General features: G+C 39.2%; 1 protein-coding gene across 5 annotated transcripts in view; it reads left to right on the forward strand.

The window, feature by feature from the left end:
* The window catches only part of VEPH1 (ventricular zone expressed PH domain-containing 1), a 276,656-nt gene that overhangs the window by 24,099 nt on the left and 238,689 nt on the right, over positions 1-13,868 (forward strand). The gene's annotated exons all lie outside the window — the stretch shown is intronic.

Below are 13,868 nucleotides of genomic sequence, written 5' to 3' on the forward strand. Positions count from 1 at the left end.
TTACATTTTCTTTTTTTCCTCTCTGATTCATTTATTTCTACCATTCTATCTTCTAATTCACTAATCCTATCTTCTGCCTCTGTTATTCTACTATTTGTTGCCTCCAGAGTGTTTTTGATCTCATTTATTGCATTATTCATTATATATTGACTCTTTTTTATTTCTTCTAGGTCCTTGTTAAACCTTTCTTGCATCTTCTCAATCCTTGTCTCCAGGCTATTTATCTGTGATTCCATTTTGATTTCAAGATTTTGGATCATTTTCACTATCATTATTCGGAATTCTTTATCAGGTAGATTCCCTATCTCTTCCTCTTTTGTTTGGTTTGGTGGGCATTTATCCTGGGAATTCCTCTGTCTCTTCATCTTGTTTAAATTGCTGAGTTTGGGGTGTCCTTTCTGTATTCTGGCAGTTTGTGGAGTTCTCTTTATTGTGGAGTTTCCTCACTCTGTGTGGGTTTGCACAGGTGGCTTGTCAAGGTTTCTTGGTTAGGGAAGCTTGTGTCGGTGTTCTGGTGAGTGGAGCTGGATTTCTTCTCTCTGGAGTGCAATGAAGTGTCCAGTAATAAGTTATGAGATGTCTATGGTTTTGTAGTAACTTTGGGCAGCCTGTATATTGGAGCTCAGGGCTGTGTTCCTGTGTTACTAGAGAATTTGCTTGGTATGCCTTGCCCTGGAACTTGTTGGCCCTTGTGTGGTGCTTGGTTTCAGTGTAGGTATGGAGGCGTTTGATGAGCTTCTGTCAATTAATGTTCCCTGGAGTCAGGAGTTCCCTGGAGTCAGGGTTTGGACTTAAGCCTTCTGCTTCCAGTTTTCAGTCTTATTTTTACAGTAGTCTCAAAACTTCTCCTTCTATACAGTACCATTGATAAAACATCTAGGTTAAAGATGAAAAGTTTCTCCACCATGAGGGACACCCAGAGAGGTTCACAGAGTTACATGGAGAAGAGAAGAGGGAGGAGGGAGTTAGAGGTGACCTGAATGAGATAAGGTGGAATCAATAGAGGAGAGAGCGGGCTAGCCAGTAATCACTTCCTTATGTGCACTCCACAACTGGACAGCTCAGAGATGTTCACGGAGTTATACAGAGAAGAGAAGAGGGAGGAAGTAGACAGAGGTGGCCAGGAGGATAAAAGGGGGGAATGAAAAGGAGAGAGACAGATCCAGCCAGTAATCAGTTCCCTAAGTGTTCTCCACTGTCTGGAACATACAGAAATTTACAGAGTTGGGTAGAGTAGAGAGGGGTTAGGGAGGAGACACAGGCGACCTGGTGGAGAAAAAGGAGAGTCCAAAGGGGGAGAGAGCAGTCAAGCCAGTAATCTCGCTTCCAAGTAAAAAATAGGTACTGAAGATTGGGTTCTTAAAGGTACAAAATTGATACCAAATACCAAAAAGCAAAAATTAAAAATCTAGAGTTTGGAATTTCAAAAATACAATGTTAACCTGTGGCAGATTCATTTTGATATATGACAAAACCAATACAATATTGTAAAGTTAAATAAAATAAAATTTAAAAAAAAAGAAAAAAATACAATGTTAAAGAAAAGAAGAAGAAAAAGAAAGAGAAAAAAAACAAAGTCATAAAAATTATTTTAAAAATATAAATACAAAATTGATAACAAATACCAAAAAGCATAAATTCAAAATCTAGAGTAGAGTTTGGAATTTCAGAAATAAATGTCAAAGAAAAGAAGAGAAAGAAAGAGAGGGAAAAAAAATCACAAAAATTATAAAAAAAAATTGGTACAAAATTGATAACAAACACCAAAAAGCTAAAATTAAAAATCTAGAGTAGAGTTTGGAATTTCAAAAATACAATGTTAAAGAAAAGAAGAAAAAAAGAAAGAGAAAAAGAAAGAAAAAAAAAACAAGGTCACAAAAATTATAAAATATATATGAAGTTTGCTTTTAAAAAAAATAGGGTCTTTTTTTTTGCGAAGTAATAGTAGGTTATAAAAGTGAAAATTAAAGGAGTAATAGAGGACTTAAAAATTTTTTTTAATTAAAAAAAGGAAAGAATGATCATAAAAATAGTAAAAATATATCTAGGACTTTCTCTGGTGTTGTTGTGGATATTGTGGGGTCAGTTCATTTTCGGCTAGTTCCTTGGTCCGACTTATATTTCTCAAGATCTATAGACCCCTTCCTATGTAGTCGGTACTAACGACAGGGTTTTAATCTATTGCCTGTCGCTTCCAAGGTGGTTCCCTCTGTTATAGCTTCTTCTGTTTACTGGTCTCTTCAGTGTCTGATTTCCGCCCTGACACAAAGGGGGCGGTGGTGGACACTTCTTTTTTTTTTAAGCTCACTTGTTCAGTCACGCTGTGGGGAAGGAGGGACGCTGCAAACAGATAACACTGGCGTGTGCTTGCAGTGCCTCAGCCACACTGGGCCTACCCCCGCTCACGGTGCGTGTACCCTCCCTGCCCACACTTCTCAGGCTCTAAGTTGCTCCACCGGAAAGCATCTGAGGCCGGCCCTGGGCTGCATGCACCTCCCAGGTCTAAGCCGCTCAGATTCAGGCACTCGGGTAGTCCTCAGAGGCGCAGTTTTGTGCCTTGCGTTTTGTGCCCTTCCCAGGTCCGAGCAGCTCAGGTGATGAGGTGTTTGGCGAGTGTAGTTGCTGCGACTTATCGCCTCCCGCCACTTGGTTTTCTGGGTGTACAACCGGCGCACCTTCTCAGACGGATGTTGACTGTCCAGAACCCCAAGAAGTCTTAGTTAGCAAAGAAGCCTGCTTACAGTTTTGTAGATAATGTCTCTCTGGGGGTGCGATTGCCCCCTTTTGGCTCTGGCTGCCTGTCACCGGAGGGGGATGGTCTGCAGCCGGTTATCTCTGTTCAGTCCTTTGTTACGTGCACGGGCCTGGAGGTGTCTTAAGTTAGGGCTGGCTTTTCGCGAGGTAGTTATCCCACAGTCTGGTTTGCTAGCCCAAATTAGTTCGCTCAGATAGCGTTCAGGGCATTCAGGCCAGATCCTTACTCTAAGCGATGCAGCCTGCGCCTCCCTGCCCAGCCCCCGCTTGCTAGTGGCGGGTGCAGGCGTCTGCGCTGCTTCTCCACTGGGGGAGTTACCATTGGGCTCGTAATCTGTGGGTTTTAATTGTTTATTTATTTTTCTTCCCTGTTATGTTGCCCTCTGTGCTTCCAAGGCTCGGCACAGACTCGACAGTGAGAGTGTTTCCTGGTGTTTGGAAACTTCTGTCTTTTTAAGACTCCCTTCCCAGGACGGAGCTCCGTCCCTCCCTTTTTTGTCTCTTTTTTTGTCTTTTATATTTTTTCCTACCTCCTTTTGAAGACAATGGGCTGCTTTTCTGGGTGCCTTATGTCCTCTGCTGGCATTCAGAAGTTGTTTTGTGGAATTTACTCCGCGTTTAAATGTTCTTTTGATGAATTTGTGGGGGAGAAAGTGCTCTCCCTGTCCTATTCCTCCGCCATCTTAACTCCTCCCTCCCTCAACTCTCATTGCCTGTAATTTTTTCCATTTATTCAACAAGTATTTATTAGGCACCTACTATGTACTAGAGACTTCTATGCTGGGGACATAGGAGTAAACAAAACAGACAAAAATAAACCTGCCATCATAATATGTTTAATTGGGTGAGACAGAAATTAAATAAATAAGGAAAATATATGGTATATAAGAAGAGGATAAGAAAATTATGCAGAAAAATAAAACAAAGAATGGGAACATAAGATTAGAGTTTTGAAAATTATTAAGTTCAGCAGACAAGACAGGCCATATTAAGAAGCTAACATTTAGGCAAAATTTGAAGGAGATGAAGGAGCATTACCTGTGGATACCTTCAGGAAATCATTTTGGGTAAAGGAACCATAAAGTCAAAGGTCTTTAAGTTGAGGGCAGCCTAGAGTTTTTGAGGAACAGAAAAGAGGTCAGTGTGCTATTAGCAGAGGGAGCAAAGTGGGAAAATCATAGATGAGGTCAGAAGGGAAAGGCAGCTGATCATTTAGAAACTTGGGTGGAGAGCTGGAGAATTCTGACACCAGAGAAGTAATACAACCTACCTTCACTTTTCCTGTTTTGAGAAGAGTCTGTAAAAAAGGCAAAAGTGGATCAGGGAGGCCAATTAACATGCTTCACAATAATCTGGATGTAAGAAACAACAGAGACTCTTGGAATAATAGAGGTAATAAGAAGTGTTCTCATTTTGGATATGTTTTGAAAGTGGAGCAAACAAGATTCACTGATATGGGTATGACATGTAAAAAGAGAGAGAAAGAGACAGGTGGGGAGGGTTCCAAGATTTGGGGCCTGAAAAACTACAATGACACAATTGTTGTTAAGCAAAATAGAGAGGACTGGGAAGAGCAGATTTGGGGGAGGGGTAGAAAGTATCAAGGGTTCTTCAGACACATAAAGTCTGAGCTGTCACACATCCAGGTGGTAGTAAAGTGTAGACAGTTGGATGTATGCATCTGGAGCTGAGGAGAGAAGTCTGGGCTGGACATTTTAATTTTGGAATTCATCAGCCTTGAGACTAGATAGGATCACCAAGGGAGTCAGTGTAAACAGAAAAGAAGCAAGTCCAAAGACTTGAAAAGAAGTCCTGGTGCTCAAACATCAAGAAGATGATGAAGCAGGACAAATAAAGTTGACTGGGAGAAAGGCTCAGAGAAGGAAGAAGAAAGTCAGGAGAGCTTGATGTCCTGAGAGCCAAGTGGAGACACTATCAAGGACAGAGTGATGCCAAACCCTGCTGATAGGTCTCATGAGGTGGAGACTGAAAACTGACCATTAATGCAGCACATGAAGGTCACTGCGACTTGATAAATGCATTATCATTGGATAGAGAGGAGTGAAAGCTGGGTTGGAGTTAAAGACAGAATGGGAGGGGATTTGAAGAAAACGAACTGTGGACACTGCATCTTCCTCCTGAAAGGAGTAGGGAAATGGAGTGGTAATTAAAAAGAATAGGGAGTACAATAAAGGATTTTTTAAAGAAGAGAGAAACACATTCTTTGGAACTTTTTATATATACAATCATTATCTTAAAATGATGACGGCTTTATTTCTTCCTTTTCAATTCTTATGTCTTTTATTTGACTTCTCTGTCTCATCCTGACTAGCTCTCGAGAACAATGCTGAATAGAATGAGGATAGTGGATATGCTTTTTTCCTTCTTTAAAAAGAGCTTTCTAAATTTTCAGTGTAAGTATAATGTTTGCTCCAGGCTTTTGGCTAATGCCTTTTGTCAGATTAAAAAGGTTTCCTTTTATTCCTATTTTTCTAAGAATTCTTAAAGTTTATCTTCTGCTCTTTTAAGATAATCCTATTTTCCCTTTTAATTTCTTAATGTGGTGAACTGCAGTAATAGATTTTTAAATATAAAACCATTGTTGCATTCCTAGGATAAACTCCTAGGAGTTTTGTCCCAGGTGGCTCAGATGGTAAAGAATCTGCCTGCATTGCAGGAGACCTGGGTTCGATTCCTAGGTTGGGAAGATTCCCTGGAGAAGAGAATGGCAACTCACTCCAGTATTCTTGCCTGGGAAATCCCATGGACAGAGGAGCCTGCAGATTCCTACAGTCCATGGGTTCACAAAGTTAGACATGACTGAGGGACTAAAACTTTTTTGGAACGGTAAGGTTGGCCTATATTACCCTCTCTTCTACTAATTTTACTGGGCTTTGATATCAAGGTATAAATACTAGTCTCATCAAATGAGTTGGGAAATGTCTCACATTTCTATGATTTACAACAATTTTATCAGATGGTAATGATCTATTTCTTGATCCCATCAGTTCAGTTCAATCACTCAGTCGTGTCCAACACTTTCCAGCCCCATGGACTGCAGCATGCCAGGCTTCCCTGTCCATCACCAACTCCTGGAGCTTGCTCAAACTCATGTCCATCAAGTTGGTGATGCCATTCAACCATCTCATCCTCTGTCATTCCCTTCTCCTCCTGCCTTCAATCTTTTCCAGGATCAGGGTCTTTTCCAATGAGTCAGTTCTTCGGATCAGGTGGCCAAAGTATTGGAGTTTCAGCTTCAGTATCAGTCCTTCCAATGAGTATTCAGGACTGATTTCCTTTAGAAAGCGATAAAAATCCTTTGGGCACCATGAAGCTTTTGGTTTGTTTGTTTGGTTTTTATTTTTTTGGTAGATTTTTAAGGTACTTATTCAATTTCTTTGAATAAAATGAAAGAATTTGTGCTTCAGTCACTTTTGGTAAAATATAATTTCTAGAAAATAGTACATCTTCTCTGAGTTTTCAAATTTATTGGCATAAAAATTTTTGTGTTATTCTTATTTTTTGTATTTGCATCTGTATTTGCTCTTTTTCATTATTGTCTTTCATCAAAATTTTCGGAGTTTTTTTTAATAGATTTTAGTTTATTAATCATCTATAGGATCTTTTTTCTGACTAAATTCTTTTTTAGTGCTTATGATTTTCCTTTTTGTTCTTTCTTGGATAGTATTCTGCTTTTTTCTCCCAACCCCTTCAGGATTTTTTTTTTTTTTTACTGTCTTATTTTTTTTAATATAAGCATTTAAGACCACAGATTTCTTGTTAAGTACTACTTAGCTTCATCCTACAAGTTTTTGAGACATAATATTTTCATTATGAATTCTAAGTTTTTATTTTGATTGTAATTTCCTCTTTGTCACATAAATTAGAAGTTTGTGCTTTAATTCCTCAGAGAATATTTGTAATCTGTTGTTGAGTTAAAATTTAACCGCACTGTAGTCAAAGAATGTGAACTGCATGATACCAATTGTTTGGAAATGGTTGACTTGCTTTGTAGCATGGTTTATGGCTTATTTGTGTACATAATAATAGCTAATGCTTAAGTAGCACTTGCTTTGTTCCAGGAACTCTTCTAATAGCTTGTTTTGTTTTAGTTGCTGCTCAGTCGTGTCTGACTCTGTAGACTACCAGGCTCCTCTGTCCATGGGATTTCCCAGGCAAGAATACTGCAATGGGTTGTCATTTCCTCCTCAAGGGCATCTTCCTGAGCCAGAGTCTCCTGTGTCTCCTGCTTCGCAGGCGGATTCTTTACCCACTGAGCCATGGGGGAAGCCCAAAAGTATGAAAGTGCTAGTCTGAAAGAAATTGCAAAGAAATGAATTCATGTCATGCTAAGATTTTCTTTAAGGCATGATATAATTCAAAACTAAATGGCAAATTTTTCTCTTTCTTCATAATGGTAGGTCTTATAATTGACACTTTTTTTACATTTGATAAATTACAATGAATTTCTCTAAAGTTATGCAATAGCTCTATTTTCCTATTATCACAAGGAACTTGGAACACTTTCATGTCCATCTTAGATATTCTTAAGCAGCACTTTTATGCTACCTTGTTTAATGCCCTCAAAACTATTCTTTAAATTACTGATTTTTTTTTTAATTCAGCCAAAGCTTATTTTGAGTACCTAATGTTCTTTGGAAGGAATGATGCTAAAGCTGAAACTCCAGTACTTTGGCCACCTCATGCAATGAGTTGACTCACTGGAAAAGACTGATACTGGGAGGGATTGGGGGCAGGAGAAGAAGGGGACGACAGAGGATGAGATGGCTGGATGGCATCACCGACTCGATGGATGTGAGTTTGAGTGAACTCCGGGAGTTGGTGATGGACAGGGAGGCCTGGAGTACTGCAGTTCAGGGGGTCGTAAAGAGTCAGACACGACTGAGCGACTGAACTGAATGTTTCCTTGTTTCTTTTCTCACCATTCCTTTTAAAAAAATTATTTTCTTCTTTTTGACTCTGAATCCAAATTCCTACTTTCTGAAGTATACATTTTGAAGTCCCCTCAGTGAAGGTCTGTTAGTAACAAATTTTCTCAATGTTTTTCTGTTTTCTAGACTTTTTGTCTTCATTTTGCCTTTAATTTTGAATAATTTTCTGGATATACATTTCTAGATGGGCAGCTTTTTATTCCTTGGTAATCTCTACTACTGCTGTTGGGAAATCTGCTTTCAATTTAATTGTCATTCCTTTATGCATAGTCTACTTTTTTCTATTTTAATATTTTCCTTGTGTCTTTGATGTTATAGGTTTTTACTATTATGAGTCTAAATGTGGTTTTATTTGTATATTTCTACTTAATCATTTTGTGACTTTGAGTTTTATGCCTTTTATCAAATTTTGAAAGTTTTTAAATATTATATCAAATATTACCTTTTCCATTTAATCTCTGGATTAAATCTTCTGGAAATCTCATTTAATTACCTATTTATGCATCCCACAAATATATTTTGAGTACTTATTATCTTCCAGCAATATTTAGATGTTGGGAATATAATGGCAAATAAAGCAGACAACAAATATTGCCCTCATATCCTTTATACACTGCCGGGGTCCAGCCCCGGCTGATCCAGGGTATTCGAAGGAGAGACAGCGTAGGCGAAGATCAGGAAACAATTGCTTAATTAAATGTTAATTAAGGATATAAAGAGTAATAGAATGAGGATAGCTCAGTAGGAGAATTCAGTGGAGAAATGAGGCTGAGTAGCTTGGTTTACTCGGGAGACCAATAAAACTTCAAGACAAGAAGTTTGCACCACTTACGTAGGCCGCAGGCGTCCTTCCATTCTCCCGAAGGAGAGGAGACACTGAGGCCTCCCCGGTCGGATCTTAGAAGCCCAGGCATAATTAGTAAGCATGGCGGGTTCCGCGCTCCAAATGGAGACTCAACCAGAGTGAGAGAGAGAGCGACATGGGGAGACCAGTATTTCGAGAAACTGATCCCAATTCTTTATTTTCCGTGGTCTACTTTTATACACTGAGATGTTATGCAAAAGTCACACGGGGTCAGCAGTCCTGACTTTTATCAAAGTCAGGTGCTCCATACAAATGTATACAGAGGTCTTAGGGGTGTTACATCATCTTCTGGCCAGGGGGGCCTGCTGACAATTTACGACCCTCTCCTTGTGACAGCAGTCAGTCAACCAGGACACTTATTTCTCCAGGGCTGATTATTCTCAAAACAGACACCACCCAAATAAAGTTACATTCCTATAGGGTGAGGGTGTAGTGGGTTTTAGTTAAGGAAAGAATTTACTTAGCCTAAGGTCTAACGTGATTAATATCAAAGGTTAATACTTATTTCTTCTATATATTCATTAATGTGTGTAAGGGCAGGGGATGTGGAGACTTAGCAACAAACATTGGCTCAACAAATGAAAAACCCTTTGCCAATACAATTTCTAATCAGCCCATTATACTTATACTAATAGTTTTCTAACTTTTCTAAGGAACCTGTTTTTAAAAGGTTTAAAGCATCTCGTGCCTCTCACGGTTGGGAGGCTGTGAACAATCACATGTGGCCGGACGAGCCTGTCAGGCAGGCTAGAGAACCTTCAGAGGAGTTTGTAGGTTAAAACACTCTTGTCACGCCCAGGAGTTTTTATTGACTGGAGCTCTAGGTTAACTCCTTCTCCGAAAGAGGTGGTGGGGGACAGCCCCCCGTAAAGTCAGAGATGTAGGTGAGAGCACAAAGTAGTAAAGTAGGCAGGCTCTGGTTATGGGGGTAGATGCTCGAGGAGTTCCAGGGGGACTCCTGAGGCTCGATCCCGCCTTTGCGTATGTCGAGCCTCCTTCTCATGACCTTTGTCACGGGTGGAGTACCTCACTCTGGCCCCCAACAATACACTATTCTATCCTACATCTCTCTCTTTCTTTTTAATTGTGATATAGCTGACATGTGGTGGTGGTAGCTGTTTAGTCACTAAGTTGTGTCCGACTCTTGTGATCCCATGGACTGTAGTCCGCCAGACTCCTCTGTCCATGGGATTCTCCAGGCAAGAATCCTGGAGTGGGTTGCCATTAACATTATGTTATTTTCAGGTGTAGAACATGATGATTTGATATTTGTATATATTTCAAAATGGTCACCACAATAGGTCACCATCCATCACCATCAAAGTTACAAATTTTTTCCCTTATGATGATAGTTAATAGTACTATATTGCATATTTGAAAATTGCTAAGAGAGTGGATCTTAAAGGTTCTCATCACAGGAAAAAAAAAAAGTTTTGTAATTCTATGTCTCTCGATCTTTTGTATTTTCCATTTCTACAGAATATACATTGTTTGTTTGTTTGGTTTGTTTTCTTGGTTCTAAATTCCAATCCATTCAGTCTTTTTGAGTTGGAATTTAGCTTACATCCAAATTTCATTTGGTTTCCATTCTAAGTTTTGTTTGGTTCTTTTTTGGCATCTTTCAGGTCCTTTTTAAAGTGACTTTGTCTTCTCCCATAAAAATAATTTTTCTTTATACATTGAATCATTCTGAACATATAATTGCATAACTTGAGATCAATAATTTTATTACCTGAAATTTTTGAATTTTTGCTCTAAATTTCATCTGTTGATATGCTTATAATGGCTTATTTCTTTGAGTGTTTTATTATTTTTGGTTTTTCACTTGCATTTAAATAAAGATTTTACTTGTGTGAATACTCAGTGGCTTGAGGGTTGAGTGTTTCATCCCTCAAAGTAATTTTATGTTTGATTCTGCTGGGAGCCCCAGTGGTATTATCATATCTGGGACAGCATTTGGTTTTGTTGTTGTTATTGTTAGTGTATTGACTTTGGAGATTCTTGGAATGATAAAACAAATAAGGTTGTGTATAGGTGTGGTTTTTTAAAAGTGGAAAGAGTGATGCAAATATAAAGGATTATTAGTATGATGCCGATGTAGAATGTGACTATGAGAGGGGAGTAACTATGTGGTCTTTTTTTGTGCTATTATTTAGTGGTTGTAGAAAAATGTATAAATAGTGTAACCATAGAAGGAAACATTTATAACTCTCTGCAAGTTATAAACCCAAGACTGTTATATATATAAATTCAAGGTTCTGGTATCCTTAAGAGAAGTAATAAAAATAGTAATAGCTAACCGTTATCTTCTCTTAGTATGTGTCAGGTATTATTGTAAATCCTTTTGTATGTTAGCTCATTTAATCCCCACAACAGTCATAGGAGATAAATATTAATAATATTCCAATTTTAAGGATTAGGCAACTGAGTTACACAGAGATAAGTGATTGCCCAAGACTTAGCATGCACACATGCAGAGCTGATAAAAGCAGAACATAGCTTTGAGCTGGGCAGTCACCCAAGAGCTCATGCTCTTAACCACTATTTATACTTCTCTAAAGGAGGGCCCATCTTCTGCCATAAGATGCCTTCCTTCTTCTCACTCAAACCTCTACTTCCACGCCAAATCCACTCTTCCCATCACTGACCACTTTATTTCCAATGTTCCACCTTCCCTTTTGCCAGTGGGCCATTCCTTGAAGACTGCTTACAGCACAGAGAAGGGTGACTAGAAGGTTAATGGATGCCTTTGTGGGGGTGTGGTGTCTGTGCCGAATGGGAGTGATCCATTCTGATAAGCAGACCTGGAGCAGCGCACTGCGTGGCTTTTTCATTGTCTTTTCCTCCATTTGACATACCTACCACTTTAGGATAAATTACTTTAAAATTGACAATGACCAGGTCACTGGGAGAATGAATCTCTAAACTCAGCTTGATGAGTTTGTTATTAAATAGTTATGGTTCTTGAAAGATATTCATTTTAATATGCATGGGTACTCACTGAATGTTGAACTCAAACATAAACACATACATATGTACACACATATATTTCATAGGAAAACTGTGTTTCCTGGAATGTGAATCAGGAAAACCTAATTTCAAAGCCAATTCATCACCAAAAAATTTAAACTATTCAATTACATCATTGAAAGAATTAAAAAGGGGTTTTCTTAAAAAAAATTTTTTTGTCTTTTTTAGTATCTGCTAAAGGAAGCAGTTGACCACTAATTCAGGTTTTCCCTTTTATTGGAGGAAATTTCCTTTTTAGGGAATAAATTTTTCTTATATTAACATATCAGCTGAATTTACAACCACTGTGAAGCAATTTATCCTTATAATGGCTGTTTAACTTTGCTTGTTAGAAATGTTAGAATATATGCCTTCAGCTCAACAATCTCCTGACACTATTCTGCACATCCCAGCCTCATTCCAAGGCACCTTTTTCAGAATTCCTTAATACTCCAGCACTCTTTTAGCATAGAAATGATTAGATCTTTGTGTTCATGAACCCAGACACATACATATGCCATATACTTTCAGTAAATTGTACCTTTAACTTTTACTGAGGCTTGTTTCATCCAAGTGAAATTCTCTTTGCTATTTATTGTTAAATGATTGTTTAGGCATGGTTTGCTGTGTTTCTCAATGTCATCTATATAAATTCTGTTGTAACTGAGTCCCAGGGACCTGATTTAAAATGACTGTTCCAAGGGAAAAACAAAATCTTGGCTGAGCCCATTTCCTTTGTCCAAGGACAGTTTTGGCAGACAGACCTGGCTATGAGCCAGCAGCTGGGAAAATGAATGTCTTTGTCCTAGTAGGAGATTTGGACAATGTAGCATAATCTTCAATACAGTCTACCCTGGCACCATTTGAATTCATTTGCTTTATGTAATAGTTTCATCCCATGCGGATATTGCTTTTCGGAGATGCTGACTGATCACTACCACTCCAGTGTGTATCAAGGCTGCAGTTGGTACTCATCATCTCAGCACTGGCTGAATAATGGTTTTTCTGGGCTTTCCAGATGGTGCCCATGGTAAAGAATCCACCTGACAATGCAGAAGACTCGGATTCGATCCCTGAGGCAGGAAGATCTCCTGGAGGAGGAAATGGCAACCCACTCCAGTATTCTTGCCTGGAGAATTTCACTGGACAGAGGAGCCTGGCAGGCTACAGTCCAAGGGGCCACAAAGAGTCAGACATGACTGAGCACAGCAGAGCACAAAGATGTCCACATTCTAAACCCCAGAACCTGTGAATTTTATCTTATATGGCAAAAGAGATTTTTCAGATGTAATACATTTTAGGGAAGATACATTCTAGGATGTAATACATATAGGGAAGCAAGAAAGAGACAGAAGAAGGAGATAGAATCATGCAAGCAGAGTTTGGAGTGATGTACTTTGAAGACAGAGGCTCATGAAGGCCATGAGTCAAGGAATTCAGATAACCTGTAGAAGAAAGAAAAGGGGATTTTCTCCTTAGAGCCTCCAAGGGAACTATCACTGCTTTAGCCCAGTGAGACACATTTGCAACTTTTTTACCTCCAGAACTGTAAGAAAATTAGTCAACACAAATTCTTGAGCTTCTAAGTATGTGATAATTTATTACAGCAGCAACGGGAAAATTAATATGATCTTCCTCCTCTATCACCTATTCTAGATTTTCCTCACCTTCAGCTAGCACCTCTGCTGATTTAAGCTGCTTCTTAGTTGGGTGGCTCAGATGCTTCTTCCTGAGGGATCTGAGACCCTGGTGTCCATGCCCTTCTCAGGTTGTGACTTCTCCATTGTCCATTTACATGAAAATTGGTCAAGGCAGTGCCTAAAGATGCCCCCATCGTGTAGCAGCCACCCAACTTCCTCCTAATGCAGTAGTCAATTACCTTTGCCAGGATGGTGACTCCTTTTGCTTTCTGCTGGTCTCTTGTCATGGAAGCCTGGAGTGACTGGGTTCCCAGGCTTGTGTATTCTGCATGTGTGTATTCATGCTATGTCACTCCAGCCGTGTCCGACTCTGTGCAACCCCAGGGGCTGGGGCTGGTGAGGCGCCTCTGTCCATGGGATTCTCCAGCCAAGAATACTTGAGTGTGTTGCCATCTTCTCCTCCAGGGGATCTTCTCAACCCAGGGATTGAATCCACACCTCTTATGTATCCTACATTGGCAGATGGGTTCTTTACCACTAGTGCCACCTGGGAAGCCCTGTGTCTTCTGCCTATAGTGAATTCATCACCATGCCACAGTCATCATTTGAGTATGTGTATATATATATATATATATATATATATATATA

The sequence above is a fragment of the Bison bison genome, unplaced genomic scaffold (genome assembly GCF_000754665.1).
Source record: "Bison bison bison isolate TAMUID 2011002044 unplaced genomic scaffold, Bison_UMD1.0 scf7180017864135, whole genome shotgun sequence".
In the NCBI taxonomy this organism is placed as follows: domain Eukaryota; kingdom Metazoa; phylum Chordata; class Mammalia; order Artiodactyla; family Bovidae; genus Bison; species Bison bison.